Source organism: Phoxinus phoxinus (assembly GCF_949152265.1).
Source record: "Phoxinus phoxinus genome assembly, chromosome: 9".
NCBI lineage: Eukaryota > Metazoa > Chordata > Actinopteri > Cypriniformes > Leuciscidae > Phoxinus > Phoxinus phoxinus.
The window spans coordinates 34,140,051-34,157,266 of NC_136884.1; positions in this window are offsets into that span (position 1 = coordinate 34,140,051).

Below are 17,216 nucleotides of genomic sequence, written 5' to 3' on the forward strand. Positions count from 1 at the left end.
ACATTGACTAATAGATCTGAGAGAAAATCTGCAAACTCTTTTAGGAAATCCACATAGGGCCCTGGAGGTCTATATACAGTAGCCAAGGCTAGAGATAATAGGGATTTCTTTCTTACATCTAGGAGCGTAACATTTAGCAAAAGTACTTCAAACGAATTAAACCTGTTACCTGTTTTCTGAGTAACATTAAGAATATCTCTATAGATTGTTGCAACACCGCCGCCTAGGCTTGGGAATCGGTTCCAGGTTCCGGTTTGGAACCGGTTCCAAACATTCCGATCCATCAGAATCGTACACGTCCACAAGTTAACGATTCCACTAACGATTCCTAAAGTTCCTTTCCATTAGGGCTGGGCGATAATTTGATTTTATTGATTAACTCGAATGTGTAGTGTACGTCGATATGTTTGAATGAAAATCTGTTTTCTCTTTAACATCCGCCGACGCTCCCCTCTGGGCTCCCGTAGTTCCGAACGCGCTCAGCGCGTTTGCCATAGAGCTACACAAAGAACATAGCTGCTAGCAAATGAGCAAGACCGCGGCTGCACAAGCACACCCGCCAAAAACATTTACAAACTGAATCTGCAGGGCTGCCAACTCTCACAAATTCACCGTGAGACTCACGCAGTTGTCACTTTCCACGCGCTCGCACACACCCATTTTCTCACGCAGAGAAAATCCCGAAGCAAAGAGGACACTTACACCGACAGAGAAGGTTACGGTACTATTGATATAAAACAAATTCTCAGCTCTCAGATTCTGTCAATTTAATTACAAAATTCAAACAATAAACACCGCTTTGGCGCTTGTAAATGTGACGTGACAGATCTCAGTTTAAGCGGCACGTGAACCGATCATCTGTTACTACTAACTAATAGTAAATTAACTTCGAATGATCAATAGGTAATTTGAAAGATACAGTTCAACTTACCGAAATGTAATAAAATCGATCGATCAAGTGTTTTTCATCCGCAGAAAGAGGTCCATAAACAGCTCAGTCACGTAACGTTATGTTCACCTCAGGAAAGCCATTTAATAACCAAAGCACGTAGTTGGACTTAAACAATTGTCTGTAGAGAGTATTTTGCTAAATATTTATTTTGCTAAATATGATAACTATATTACATATTTATTATATTTTTACCAATATCATTAAAATATTATAAGTATTTATATATTATCATTATAAAAAAACGCATTTTATTATAATTGGAGGTGCTATTTTTTTTTTTTTTTTTTCAACTTCTGTATTGATATTGCACACTTGGTTTTCTTTCTCTAAAACCACTTTAAATTAGGCATTCAAAGCCAACAACTCTCAAAGCCACCCTGTAAGTGTTCAGCAAATGGTACAGGAATCGATATGGGAATCGATAAGGAATCGCATCGATAAGCAGACTTGACAATGGCATCGATATCGATAATTTCTTAACGATGCCCATCCCTACGGCGCCGCCACGACCTATCAGACGGGACTCGTCCTGGTGGAGTAGACTCATTAAGACCGAAATAATCATTCGATTTAAGCCAGGTTTCAGTAAGGCAAAGTAAATCAAAGCTATTATCTGTGGCCATTTCATTTATAATAACCGCCTTAGGTGTAAGCGATCTAATGTTTAGAAGACCTAGCTTTAGAAATAGTTTTTGTTCACTAATATTGAAATTTTCTGGTTTAATCACAATTAGATTTGTCCTAGATCCTACAGTAGATTTATTGTTTGGCCCCACTAAACGAGGAATAGACACAGTTTCTATATAGTATTCTACACTGGTACTTATATCAATTAATTTGGGACAAGGAATGTGATTTGGACTTTGACTTACTAGTCATATGGTGTGTAACGTCTTGGAGATGTTGTATTTACAAAGAGCAGTCTCTGTTCATTACACCATGACATTAACCATTCATTTAGTGCAAATAATCTACTGAACCTTTCTTGTCCTTGTCGGTACGTGGGAAGTGGTCCAGACACGATGATATTTGCTTCAGGCGATGTTCTGCATACCGTCTCGATCAGGCTCCTGTAGTCCCTCTTCAGAACCTCCGTCTGCCGCAGCCTGATGTTGTTCACTCGAGCGTGCAGCACAACAGCTCCGACGCGCTCGTCACCGTTCAGGATCTCGGGAACCTGCGCAGCGACATCGAGAACACGAGCACCAGGAAAGCAGTGAGTGCGCACCATACCTTTACCTAAGGTAGCGCATACATGCCGGACGATGGAACTGCCGATGATCACACAGTGTTTCTAGAGTTACTAGTGTTTTCGTCGCGTTCCGTCTCGCGAAGAGGGGAGAAGCGGTTACGGGTGGAGATCTCGAAGACTTGTGAGGATCGGCGCGTGATAGACAAACCTGCCTTCCCAGCAGATCACGGATCTGCTTCTCCACGGACTCCAGCTCCAACTGCACCGAATGCTGCTCGAACGTGTCCTCACCTGCACTCAGAGGTAGACACACATCCGATATATTCGCCATTATAACAGATGAACAATAAATTAGCAGTGATACTACCAATATCACTACTAATTTAGGACTGAAATCCTGGATAGAACCCGTATCCTTTCAGTGACACGAGTGTAAATAAGATGATCGATAGGCGAGACCACGCGTGCAATGCTAGCGGGCTAACGTTAAAGCTAGTAGTGGAAGTTCGGAAAGTTGGATATAACTAGCGATATCAAAGCAATCCGATTGTTTTTTATAAAGAATAGTATCGGAGATATGTTCACACGCTGGAAAAATAAAAAATGCTCGTTTATAAATGAGTGTAAAGAAGAAAATCAAGGATTTATGAATCAATTCGACGGAGCTCCAAACACAAACAACGCACTCAGTCGCGACCTCTGTACTACATACAAATACATGCATTGAGTGGGGGTGGGTACTGATAACAACAGCTCATGCAAACTACAGTTTCTAATGAGGGGTGTGAATAATGTTTTGACAAAATCTTACATTCACCTGTTATTATACGAACCTTGCCATTTATGCAGGCAAACTGATACGTAGGAGCAACATGCTGAATCCAGCCCCTACAGACCGCGTTGGCCCACAAGTTCCTCTCCTCAGCACTATGACAATGGTTGCACAATCCATCGCGAACCACCTGCCCACAAACAGGTCACAAAGGAAAGATGATGATGTTTAAAGTCTACTACACAAGACACGATTTAGCTGTGTGTGATACATCATTTTTTACTTCTGAGTAATGATGATGTTGGATGTGTAGTGACACTTGTGCTGCCTTCAGACTTGGTAAACAGGATTCCTTCAGGTCATCTTGCGGTTTAAAGGGGAACTGAAATAAAAATATATAATTCGATAACATGTTGGTTATTAAAATAGTAAACAAATTAATTCAAAAATAATATAAAAAACTAAACATATATGAAGTTTTTCCCATTACTGAAATTTACATTTGTTGATTAATCTTTTGACAGCCCTAATATATATATATATATATATGATGCAGTTTAACCAATGTTTGCGTTACGTACATGACCAACCAATGGTGGCGCGCGAGAATGCGGGACCTAAGCAATGAAAACGCACATCAACCCGATCACGTGTTTAGCGTTCATGTAAACAATACATTCAGATTCATCAATGTAATGAATTCAGTCCGATTGAAACAAAAGACGTGCATGAATTCCGACTGTAAAGCAAATTACAGTTTGGGTGATCTAGAAATACCGGCCGGACGAATTTTTTTTAGATGTCCAGGAAAAAGAGGACTAGTTCCGTGTGCGCGCGCGCGTTCCGCCGCGTCTCTCAATACAGTTCGATTGATATTGATATTGCTTACATTGGATATTACCTCGATGTCGTATTAATTTTGCAAAATGACCTACGGTGAAGGTGAACATCACGATTACAACTAAGAGGTGAGTGGAAATTGTTTACAGGACCTGCCATGGTCACATTTATGCCACAGTCATTTTGCAAGCAGGTTCGGTCCTTGGTATTATCGGATGTGTTATATTTGCTTGAGAGAGACAGATCATCATTTTTAACCTTGATTAGCCTAACCTAACCCTAACTAGTTTTTGACTTAATTTAGCATCATGGATTACAGCTAAACCTACCTCTCTGTTCTCCGCCTGACTTATGCATTTTAGCGCTCTTTCCCTGCGGCTAACAGTGCTAGATGTGATGGTGCCCTGTGACGGTCTGTCGGTTTGCCCTGCATTGTAGCTAGAGAAGTCAAAAACAGACGGTGTTGCCTCAGGCTTGAGTCTGTTCAACTTGGTCTTCGTCAGTCTACCACTCGAATCAAAAGTGAAGCTCTCCTCATAGTCAGATGTTTGGAAGTGGGCACTACAGACCCTAAACCCAGGGGCTGTAGGGGGGCTAGCCCGTTTTAAGGCTGCTAGCCAAGATTGTAGGACTGCCTTTCTCCTTAGAGGTAAACGATGGTAATGTATGTTTTGGCCTCCTGCCTTTGTCCTGTATAACTCATGGTGGCACCCAGGTGCAATGCAATACGACCCTCCTCTCGATCTGTGATCCTCTTGAGATGCCATTTTGCTGGAGCTGTCAAGGTAGCCTACCATTCCAGTGACGTCACGGATCGTCGAAAATCAAAATGGCCGCGCCCTAGTAACAAAACAACAAACTACGATATCTGTTTTCCCCCTTGTAACTACTTCAAAAGTTTTAATTGTCCTACCACAAATAATAATGATAACACGTGTGTTATATGACCCTAACTTCCTATTTCGTTTCAGTTCCCCTTTAAGGTGTTTAAGGGGTTCATGGATCTAGAGATTTCAGTTGCTGCGATATTCATCCTGCATGGAAAGAAAAAAGAGCTGCCAGCTGATACATAAACATTACAGGCTTAAGGAGCTCTACAATTATAACACCATTAACCACTATTATTTTAGATGAAAACATTGTACATCTTATAACAATAGACATAGGATTGTCAGTGTCAAATAGCATTCCTCATTTTGCATGTATTGAACTTATGTGCCACCCGGAGGGGCTTGTTCACTCTGTAGTGGTTAGAAAAAGGAGAATGAGAAAAAATATTCAAAATAAAGTTTACAAAATGATATAATTTTTGTATATGTGCTATGACAAAACCTAAACGTCTACTAAATACATGTTATTGAAGATACTGGATCCGTTTCTAGTTTTTGCTTTATAATCTAGACCATACATACAGTATGTCTTGTACTGAATGTCCACATTTGTACTCACATGTCATACTCTCCTTCTGTCTCTGTTACTGACAGTATCCCAGGCAGTCTTCAGTACCTTATACACCTCTACAGCTCATAGGTGTTTATTCTTATCTGGACGTCCTGAAAGAGAAAGGCTAGAAGAAAAGGTTGCATGAGTAAAGGAGACAAGTTCAGCTTCAGATACAATTTATAGCTCATTACTTCTAGCATCCCACAGCTGAAGCTAGACACACACCTGGATAGCCAGTTGTCTGTTAAGGGGCTGAGCTGGTCCTCCGGTACCTCAGCCAAGGCCAGCAGTGTCTCCAGGTACTGTCTAAAGTGACTCAGAGCTGCACTGTGGTACATGGCCATTCCTTCTGAACCTGTTTCAGACTCGCTCCATTAGAGACACCGTCTTCATCCAAAAACTAAAAAACTGTCCAATAGCGTTTTGCCGTCTGTACACCAAGGTGGACAAACACAGTCTTTGCCCACATGGAATGGAGCATAACCAAAGTACAGAAAAGCCAAGACAAGCTGGTTGCCTGTCCACCTGTGGCTTCGATTCTGCTGATGGTGGTTACGTCTGCAGTTCTTTTTGTACCAGCCACCACTACTTGACATAACAGTAAAATAAGATTTTTTGTCTTACGTGAAACACAAGAAATAAAGCAAGCTAGAGATTCGTCCCATCTCCTTCTCTGGGTTTGCATGAGTGTTCACTAATTCTGGTGTGGTGTTGAAAAGGGTCTTGGCATTATTGGTGAGTGGTTTTTTGGCAGAAACAAAGGGTGACATTCATGCAGTTGGCTACTGAAACACATTTGGGCGGATGATATTCCTCAGTGATACATACAAGTCAAGTGCTTGTGACATACTCTTTGGGAAGCCGAAGCCTGATTCTTCCATCATTATTGTAAGTAAGTGAGTAATAAGTAAGTAAAATTTATTTGTATAGCACATTTCACAGATAAAAATCACAAAGTTCTTCACAACAAAAGGAAGAGTTCACAATTCTTACAAATACATTACAGCACTTAATCAAAATAAACAGACGTACACATTAGACCAGCCTAACCACCCTACAGTCTAGATAAAAGCCTCTTTAAAAAGAAGAGTTTTCAACTGGGTTTTAAAATTTTCCACACAATCCAAGCAGCGTATGGAAGGAGGCAAAGCGTTCCACAACCTAGGTGCCACAACTTGAAATGAACGGTCCCCTCTAGTTTTAAAATGTGTAAGGGGGGCAACTAAAAATCTCTGGCCTGTTGATCTCAGATTACGTGAGGACGTACGCAGCTGTATCAGGTCAGAGATGTATGGTGGTGCCTGTCCTTGAAGGGCTCTAAAAGTTAGAACCAAAATTTTGAAGTGCATTTTAAATTTCACTGGTAGCCAATGAAGTGAATCTAAAACAGGAGTAATATGTGCCCTTTTACTCGTGTGGGTTAAAAGCCTAGCAGCAGAATTCTGGACAGTCTGGAGACGACAAAGATCCTTCTTATTCAGGCAAATAAAAAGACTGTTACAATAGTCTATACGAGACGAGATAAAAGCATTATCGTGCACATATCGAATATGTCCTCATCACATGGAACTGCACTAAGAAACTTGCAGCTCTCTTTGCAACTGGCTAAGTCATCAGTGAGTGGAAGAAGAAGATCCTCTGCGCCCCACATGTGAGGTGCCAGATACATGTAAGGAAACGTACTATGTATAATACGTTTGTAAGGGTCAATTTAGCTCAAAGGAATTATGTATTAATTTATAGGGAATCTTAAAATAATCATTTATACTGTCACAGTGTCAAGTTTGTGTTTCCCCGGGTATCCACTAGAGGTCCTCTTCCCCACGGTCTCATCCTATTCATAAACTGCATTCCCCACAATCCTTGTCTGTACCAATCACTGTTCATTTCACTCAGCTGTTCCCCATCATCATTGTTCACAGCTGTTCCCTGTTATTCATTGTTAGTTCTGTGTGTGTATATATACCCTGGTTGTTTCAGTGTTTGTCACGGAGTCCTTGCCTATTATCACGCCACTTCTGTTCCCTGTGTTTCCTTTTCCTATTTGTGTTCTTGTTTTTGCATTGCCCTATTTGGATTTTGAACCTTGCCTGGACTGGATTTAAGAGTACGGATTACCCCAAATAATTATTACTGCGACTGGATCTACTGTTTCGTCTGTGTGTGGATCGTGACAGAAGGACTCCGTCATGTCAAGGTCCAGCAGTACGGGGTTCCGTATCCCTCCCCCTACTAATGGGAGGAAAGGAATGCAACAGAGTGGGATTCCTTGAGCTGGAGAGGCGGAGCCACGTATGAACATTTTTCAATGTTTTGCGTTGTGGGCCCGTCTGACTGAGGAGACCATGGCGGTAAATTCTCCCGAGCCCCCTTCCACCGGACACGGACAGTCTTTTGAGGGAACCCATCTGGCCAGGTTTTCTGGGACCCGTGGTGGTCGCAGGAGAGGAGGTGCTAGAGGTGAATCCCGGCACCACTCTCCGCTCCGGTCTCACTTCAACCCTGGGCTGGGGATGCCCAACCCAGAGCTCCCTTCACCGCTGGTCTTGTCCAGCCCGGAGCCTGCACCTCACCATCAAAGACGGCGGAGGAGGAGGAAGACTTCCTGCCTCCCCAATGAACCAGAGGCCATCCCTGAGCAGCCCGCTGTCGTCCCAGAGGCCGTCCCCGAACAGCCTGCTGTCATCCCAGAGGCCGTCCCCTTAACAGCCTGCTGTCGTTCCGGAGGCCGTCCCCGACCCAGAGCTGCCCACCGTCAGTCCTGCCATGGCCAAGAGGGCTGTTTTCCTTTTTTATGCATTGGCAGTACTGCATGCATGGATGGGACACATGTCTGCTGACCCAGAGACTGTTCACGTCACGTCTGCCGAGCCTGAGCTTCACGTCACGTCTGCCCGTTCCTGAGCCGGTGTCTGTTCCTGAGCCCGAGCGGTCGGCTCCGCCCTGGCCGCCCGAGCGGTCGTCTCCGCCCTGGCCGCCCGAGGGGTCGTCTCCGCCCTGGCCGCCCGAGGGGTCGTCTCCGCCCTGGCCGCCCGAGGGGTCGTCTCCGCCCTGGCCGCCCGAGGGGTCGTCTCCGCCCTGGCCGCCCGAGGGGTCGTCTCCGCCCTGGCCGCCCGAGGGGTCGTCTCTTTTGGACTTTTGGATCGCTGTTTGTGTAGGCAGCTCTTAGTCATATAATTCTACGGGAATATCCGTCTATGCATCCATTAATGCAATATACCTTATGGCTTGGGTTTGTTGTAGGAATCTACATTCAATATGAAATTAGGCCCGTCAAAAATACTGCCTTCGTCTAAGACGTCGTCTCTGGCGAGGTTTAGCGTGCACTCTGCTTTGGGGAGAAAAGCTGCTCGATTGTGCATTCTCCTTTTATATACACTTAGCACGAGTTACTATCTTGAGGCCACAAGATAGTATCTTGAGGCCATGAGTTACTATCTTGAGGCCATGAGTTACTATCTTGAGGCCACGAGTTACTACAAGGGTGGGCAAACTACGGCCCGCGGGTCACATACGGCCCGCTAGGCTGTTTAATCCGGCCCGTCGAGTATTTAAAAAATTGTCTTAAAGATCGCATTAATTTAGGACAGTCAATGCCGAGTTTTTAATAAGGAGTGGACAGCTAAATATTTTTTCACCGAAGTCCGATCAAAGGCCGTATGTCTTATTTGCCAAGAAACCATTGCAGTTTTCAAAGAATACAATATCAGCCGCCACTTTTCCACCAAGCATGCTAACTATGTTAGCAACCAGTCAGAGCAAGAAAGGAAGGCTACTGCTCAGAGGTTAGCAGCCAATTTACAGGCTCAGCAAAATATTTTTCTTTGACAAGCTAATATTCAGGAGTCAAGTACCAAGGCAAGTTATTTGCTGGCATTCAAATTAGCAAAGGCCAGCAAGCCTTTCTCCGAAGGGGAGTTTTTGAAAGAATGTATGGTAGAGACTGCGAGTGAGGAGTGGACTTGTATGACAGTTTGACTGGTGTCATCGAGAGACTGAAGTTACCATGGTGTAAACTTGTGAATGTCACCACAGATGGATCACCAAATTTAACAGGAAAAAACGTCAGGCTGCTGAAAAGAATCCAGGATAAGGTGAAAGAGGAAAACCCTGAGTTGGATATAATTTTCCTGCACTGCATAATCCATCAGGATGTCTTGTGTAAGTCTGTATTGCAGCTTGATCATGTAGTGAAGGTGGTCGTAAAGCTCATTAACTTCATTCGAGCAAGAGGACTTAAGTCGAGACACTACAGGTGAATAGGGTAATATTTTTAACTAGCAGATATCACCATGAAACTTTCCCAGTTGATTACCTACATTAAGATGAGAAAAAAATTTATTACACGTTTTCTATAATTTAATGTTTAAATATGCAAATTAGGCATTATCTAATTAAATATGCGCTAATTTGCCTATATTTTAAAAAACGAAATCTCAGAATTGGATAAAGCCAGGTTCAAAATTCTTTTTTCATTGTGTTCACATATTAGATGGGAAAAAAATTACAGAGGGATTTATGGATATCTACTTTTGTTATCCTGTAAATCAGAATATACTGTCAATAGCCTTAAAAAAATTATTTTCGCCATGTTTTTTGGAATAAAATGTTATATAAATCAGGCTAGGAATAATATATTTACAAATCCCTCTGTAATTGTCTTCATAATATAACTAGGTACAAGACTGGAAAGTTTGGTGTGTATATGTGCTACTGAAGAGGAGATTTCGGACTTGGAGTATGAGAGAAAAGTCATTTTGAGAAAAAGGCATTTAAAGATTTGTAATGTAAAAAATCATACTTTTTTAGTGGAAACAACTATTTACTGACACAATATCTTATCAAATCATTAGCAACAACAATACAAACCACCTAAATCACATCAAAACTTATTAACACAGCATGTATGGCCTTTAACGGAGCAGAAAAACAGTCAAAAACACACATCTGAATGACAGAGCGCGTCACGCCATGCATCTGAACCAATCACGGTGTCAGAAATTGACATCAGCCAATGAGATTTCGCTTTTAGGGTTAAATGCCCATTTTACTTTCACGATTGGTTGCTGATTAAAAAGAAATGACCATATTTGGATCTGACAGCATTGTACAGAAGAGAGAGAGCTTTTCAGACATGTGCGTGATTAAAGGAAGAACACAGATCGCGGAGCAGCGCGTTGATTTAGAATGCCAACTTTTGTTGAATTTCGGAGAAATCTACAGACGCAAATAGACAAAGTGTAGTAAAATAAAGACCTAAATGTGTATTTGGACTTTTTTTCACCACAAGTCTGAAAGAAGACATGTTATTGAAGACAAATAGCCCAAAATCTCAAAATTGACCAGTGAAAAAAAAAAACGATGTTTTTGCCTGCCGTGTCTCGCCTTAACCACTGTCAATTCATTCAATTCCTTGAAGAAACTGATGCTGATCACCAGGTCTTACTGTACCACTCTAATGTCCGTTGGTTAAGTTTGGGTAAAGCATGTCAACGAGTGTGGGAGCTCAAAGGGGAGATAAGCTAATTTTTGTAGTTAATGGGGAAGACTCATGATTTTCCTGAGCTGGGCGACACAGACTGGCTTTGTGATTTTGCGTTCGCTGTGGACATATTGGCACACATGAATGTGCTGAACGAGAAGCTGCAAGGGAAAGATCAATTTGTGCATGAGATGCATACAAATGTGAAAGCCTTCAAAACCAAATTGACATTATTCTCAAGGCAAATTTCAAACAACGCATTCACTAATTTCCCCACACTAGCAATGCTGAAAGAGGCCTCTCAACATGCGAAGAAATATAGCAAATCACTGGATGTCCTGCACAGAGAATTCTGCCGTCGATTCTCTGATTTTGAAAAAATTGAGAAGTCACTTCAGCTGGTGTCATGTCCCCTGTCACTGGACTCTGAAACAGCGCCGCAGGAGTTGCAATTGGAATTGATAGATCTGTAGTGTGACTCCGTCTTAAAAGAGAGGTTCGACTCCTTGAACGTGGATGAGTTTTATGCTTCACCCAACAAAACCAAGTTTCCAAACATCTGACAGTTGGCACAGAAGATGCTGGTGTTGTTTGGCTCTACTTACCGTAAAACTTCAAGTAATAGCCGAGTCCCAAATAGACGCCTGTTTCTTTTACACGCCTGGTGTGGCTACAGGTTTGGATAAATAAAGGCCGGTCTCAAATAGAGGCCGGGTCTTTTTTTAGTTTCGGGTTGTATTTAATCTTCTAAAACCGGTCAGATCGTCTGTTTAAGCCAGTTATATGGTGTAGATTGGGCACGCAAGAGAGCCCTGCGCATTTGGGCGGGAGCTGTTAGCGCAAGCAAGGCAGGAGGTATCGCACACCGGACGAGATGCGCCGCGCCGCGTCTATGTATCGCACACCGGACGAGAAGCGCCGCGTCTATGTATCGCACACCGGACGAGAAGCGCTGCGTCTATGTATCGCACACCGGACGAGAAGCGCCGCGCCGCGTCTATGTATCGCACACCGGACGAGAAGTGCTGCGCCGCGTCTATGTATCGCACACCGGACGAGAAGCGCCGCGTCTATGACAACTTTATCACACACCGGACGAGAAGCGCCGCGCCTATGACAACTCGAGTTATCACACACCGGACGAGAAGCGTAATTGACATTTCACTCCTTGAACAGACAGCGACATAAGCGCATAGACTTGTTGCACGTTAATGTTTTTTCCTTTTTTGGAAACTCACAGAGAAAAATAATTTTTGGTAACTGTTTGCACACCTGTTTAATTTTTCCTTTGATTTGTCTGCTATTTAGTTTCTTTGCTGCTCTGGATTTGTGGATGTATCCTGACTGATTACTTTTACTGACATTTATCGCCCGGCTTTCGACTACGCTCCCCTGTCTGCCATGTAAATAACCCTGTTTTGTTCATTAAATGTTATTATACTTAAAATAAATTTGTATATTCGTTTATTTCGTTTTTTATCTCACAAATGTATGACTTTTGGAAGTGCAATTTGATTGCCATATGCAGTTTTTTTAATAAAGTTGAATTAACGTAACGTTCTGTAATTTTTACTCTTCAAAGTGTACACTTGCAGGTGTTTTGTTTCTAATTTACTGTCTGGTCCATTAAATAATAATAAACAATATTTAAAATGTATAGGCCAAGTATTCTAACATCTGACTAATAAAATTTTTTTTTAGAAACAAAACATGCTAAATGGGGGATATCTATAGCATAAAAAATGTTTTGTCAGAATCTCGTCTCTCAGTTGTTGAATTTCGCACAGACGACGATGACACACACACACACACACACACACACACACGTCCCCAGCACTTTTAGAAACAGGTGATTCTGTCTCCCGCATTTTTTTTTTGACCCAGCACCAATATTTCCGCCTGTGTTCTCGGATTTGTTACTTAGACTTGAGTGAACTAACATTCAGCCAATCATAGCGTGAATTATCTCTTGGGTGTGTCTGCCATGAGCTTCAAATCTTGCGGGAGATCAGCAGAAAAAAAAGAAAAGAAAAAACAGCTGTTACGTTACCACGGCGTTCAAGTGCGTGAAAGCGGTTAGCGCTCTGCCTTTATAAAGCGAGAAAGCGGCAATGAACGCCAATTACACTGAATCGTTCTTCTTCACACCGTTGGAACAAGCCAACATAGAAGTTGCTCGCCATAGAAAAACACCTCTTCAGTGGACCGAATCACAAGCTGCTATTGTGAACGTGGCACTCCGCTGCTGAAGATTTTTTTAAAGGTTTAAAGGGTGGTGCGACCAAAAACGTTTGAGAACCACTGGGCTATATGGATTTTACGTCATAGGAATAATTATATAAATCATTGTTATAGTAGTATAATAAATGTTTGGCATTCTAAAACACCAGTGATAATGTAATGTACAATGTGCACAGTTGATGGGTTGAAGCCGGTTCAAGCTCTTAATTTTGAGCTCTTAAAGTGCACCAGATTGATGCATTTAACCTTAAAATGTACAAAATTTTCTGGGGTTGGGGCCCTCGGAATTCTTAAGTCGGCCCTGCACATCCGTCCCCCGCACTTTTGAAAAGCTTGCTATACGCCCCTGAAGTGCGTATACCACGCATTGTATTTGTGGTGCTTATGATACGCAGTTTTCGCATGCATATGATACGCACTTTATGGCGTGTAATAGGCACGCACTTCACACCCCTAATCCTAACCAAGGGGTTTACAGTGCATAGCATATGCCCACAAAATTTTTTTTGTCTTTTAAATGGCATGAGAAATACATTTCGTGGAAGGCCTATAGGCACTTTCATGAGATCGTGTTGCATAGTCTGCTACTGGGCCAGCCCTCTTTCACATTTTAAAACCCAGTGTGGCCCTTGAGCCAAAAAGTTTGCCCATCCCTGAGTTACTATCTTGAGGCCACGAGTAGGGTTGGGAATCGTAAGAAATTTTCAGATTCCGGTTCCATTAAAATTATTTATTAACTAATAAACTTATGGCAAGGAAGAAAGTGTCACGGGGTGACAAAAACCTGAACGGGACTAAGAACTGGTGAAGGCACAGTGAATTTGTTGCCATGGCAGCGAGGCCAATTGCCTGAATGACAGCAGGTGTGGGGCAATCACAGGGAACGCTGTGAGAGAGACACATATTCAGATGGGGCTTTAAAAGCAGAGAGGAAACAGACTGTGGTGGTTCTCCTCCCCGCCTGGGGTGGTTCTCCTCCCGTGTAGTACTGTGTTTGTCAGCGGGTCGTTCTTTTTATTATAGCTGGGCTGTGGAGTGCTGGAGATCGAAGCTAAGGAAGAGAAAGGAAGTAGTGAAGGATTTGTCAGCGAAAACCTAAGGAATATCGTCAGCAGTGGGAAAGACGCAAGTGATGAGTATTGGATCCGTTGTTTATGTGCACTAACACTGAAGTGGTGTTGCAAGTTTGTAAGTGTGTGGCACGAGTGAATTATTACACCGAGTGAATTGTTGATCTGTCTCCAACTTCAGTCTTCTCTTTGCCGAATGTAACGACAGCTGCAACATCCTTCTGCTTTTCCTGGAGCGAAGTCGAGGCCTGGCCAAAGACTAGATTCGATCTGGTGGGAGAAAGACCAGTGGGTGAGTGCTGGCCCTAACGCACGGTGTGTGAGTGGAATTACAGTGCCTGAAGTGACGATTCACCCGGTTTGTGCTGTGAATTGAAATTGTTGTGTGGAGAAATATTAGAAGTCTGCCGTGCACTCTTCCCATTCAGTCTTCCACCCGCTGTCTCCAGGGGAAGGTGTCTACAAATCAAGAGCCCCACTTTCTCCGTGAGAAGATCCGGCCCTGTTAAAGCTGAGTGTTTTATATATCGCTGGACTGTTAGAACTGTGCTGTGTTTGTTCCAGTGTCCAACGAAGTGGAGCGTGTCGCTCAAGTGTCCTCCCAGCCTGGTGGTCTCCACACGCCCCTATTGGAAGCCTTTGCTCTGTTCAGACGAAGAGAGAGGTATATCAGTTGAAGTTTTCATGTACTATTGGAACCGTTAAGACCTTCCTGTACTGTTTCAGTGTTCAACGAAGCGGAGCGTTTCCGCCCAAGTGTCCTCCCAGCCTGGTGGTCTCCACACGCCCCTATTGGAAGCCTTTGCTCTGTTCAGACGAAGAGAGAGGTATATCAGTTGAAGTTTCATGTACTATTGGAACCGTTAAGACCTTCCTGTACTGTTTCAGTGTTCAACGAAGCGGAGCGTTTCCGTCCAAGTGCCCTCCCAGCCTGGTGGTCCCCACACGCCCCTATTGGAAGCCGGTTACCCTGTACAGAAGAAGAGAGAGGTATATCAGGAGAGAGCTCCATGTGCTGTTGAACAGCGAACCTTACTGTATCGTTCCAGTGCCCAACCAAGTGGAGCGTTTCATTTCAAGTGTCCTCCCCGTCTGGTGGTCCCCACACGTCCTCCATTGGAAGCATCTGCCCGAAACGGAAGGAGAAGGTACCTCAGCTGAGTGTTCACATACCGACGAACGGTTAAACCCCGCCATAACGTTCCAGTGACTCGCTCGCCCCCACACTTGTGTACTTACCTGGTGACCTACCTGGACGGCGTGAGGATTTCTCCGGATCCCCATTCAACGAGCCCCGGCCCGCTACGATCGTTCCTCCCCTCCCATCCCAGGAGGTCCAGAGACGCGTGAACTGCCCTGGCGGCAGAAGAAGTTTTAATTAGTGCTTATTCAATTGTCCAATTTTAATATAATAAAGTACTGTCATTATTTTTATCCCCTTGTCTGTCTGGTCCTTGACCCGTTCCTCGAGGTGGTTCCCGGTTTTCAGGAGTGGGTGCAGTCTGGCTTGGCCCGCCCCGACCTGTGACAAAAGCACAATACTTAACTGAAGTACTTATCCTTTTTGTGTTTATTACTTACTGTTAAATTAATTTACAGGTTGTCAATGTAAAAAATAATAATAATAATAATTAACATATTTTATTTTATTATTCAATTTTGTTGAATTGTTTAATTCGAACACCTCTGAACCTGTATTATACATTTTCTCTCTCTGTCTCTGCATAAAAGCTAGTTGTAAATTATATTTGAGTTATTGTTATAGTATATTCTTTACAAGTTATAAATAGTAATTCAGTTAACTTTATAATAAATGGTAGTTTAGCTGCATGCATGTGCCTAAACACTTACCTAAACCATGGGGACACAACGGTGGAAAAAGGATGTAAACCTTTCACTATAAACCGTGTAACAGCACTGTGGCACTCATTCATTTTCTCTGTCGTCATTTTTCCTTTACTCGCTAAAGTAAACGGAGTTACTGTCTCTGACGTTCCAGGAGCGGTTGTGGGTGTGGCGCATTGCGTGGTATCCGCGCTTGGCGCGCTATGTTCAACATCTGGGAAAAATCGTACATAATATTGATATGGTATAATAATAATAATAATAATACATAGGTTTTTTATAGCGCTTTACAGGGAAACTCAAAGACGCTTTACAAATAATCAAGCAACATAAAAAAAAATAAAAAAAAATAAGGATAAATAAAGATGGGAGAGTATAGTTTTTATGTGTTGTAGGTTAGCTGAAACAAATGGGTCTTGAGCAGTTTTTTGTAGGTGGTCAGTGAGTCCGAGTTTCTAATATGGATGGGAAGTGAGTTTCCAGAGGGTAGGGGCAGCGATGGCGAATGCTCGGTCCCCCAAAGTTCGGTGTGTTGATTTAGTGATAGGTTTGAGAAAGTTCAAGTCAGCAGAGCGGAGGCGTCGGGAGGGTCGATGCTGTTGTAAGAGGTCTGTGAGGTATGGAGGTGCCAAGTTATTGAGGGCTTTGAAGGTGATGAGCAGAACTTTGTAGTAAATGCGTTGTTGTACGGGGAGCCAGTGAAGATGTTGAAGGAAAGGGGTGATGTGGTGTCTTGAACGGGTGTGAGTGAGGAGGCGAGCAGCTGAATTTTGAACGTATTGGAGTTTTTGTAAAACAGAGGAAGGGAGACCATATAAGAGGCTATTGCAGTAAACAAGTATTGATGTGATGAATGCATGGATGAGGGTTTCAGCAGCAGATGTGGTGAGGGCGGGGCGTAGGCGGGCAATATTTCGTAAGTGGAAAAATGCATTTTTGGTAATATGACATATGAGGCTTGAAGGTGAGTGTGGGATCAAGAATAACACCAAGGTTTCGGATCTGAGGAGAAGTGGTAACTGTGTGGCCATCAACGGAGAGAGTGAAGTCTTGGGAGGCGGGTAGTAATGATTTGGGACCGATGATGATGATTTCCGATTTATTTCCGTTGAGTTTAAGGAAGTTTGCATTCATCCAAGTTTTTATTGCAGAGAGGCAGTTTGTGATGGTTAATACTGTGGTAGGGGTGATGGATCTGGTGCTGAGGTATAATTGAGTGTCATCAGCATAACTGTGAAATTTTAGTCCATGATTTTGAATAATGAGTCCGAGGGGAAGCATGTAGAGGATAAACAGAAGGGGGCCTAGCACTGAGCCTTGAGGGACTCCATGTTTGACCAGTGTGGTGTGAGATGTACAGTTGTTAATGGATATGAATT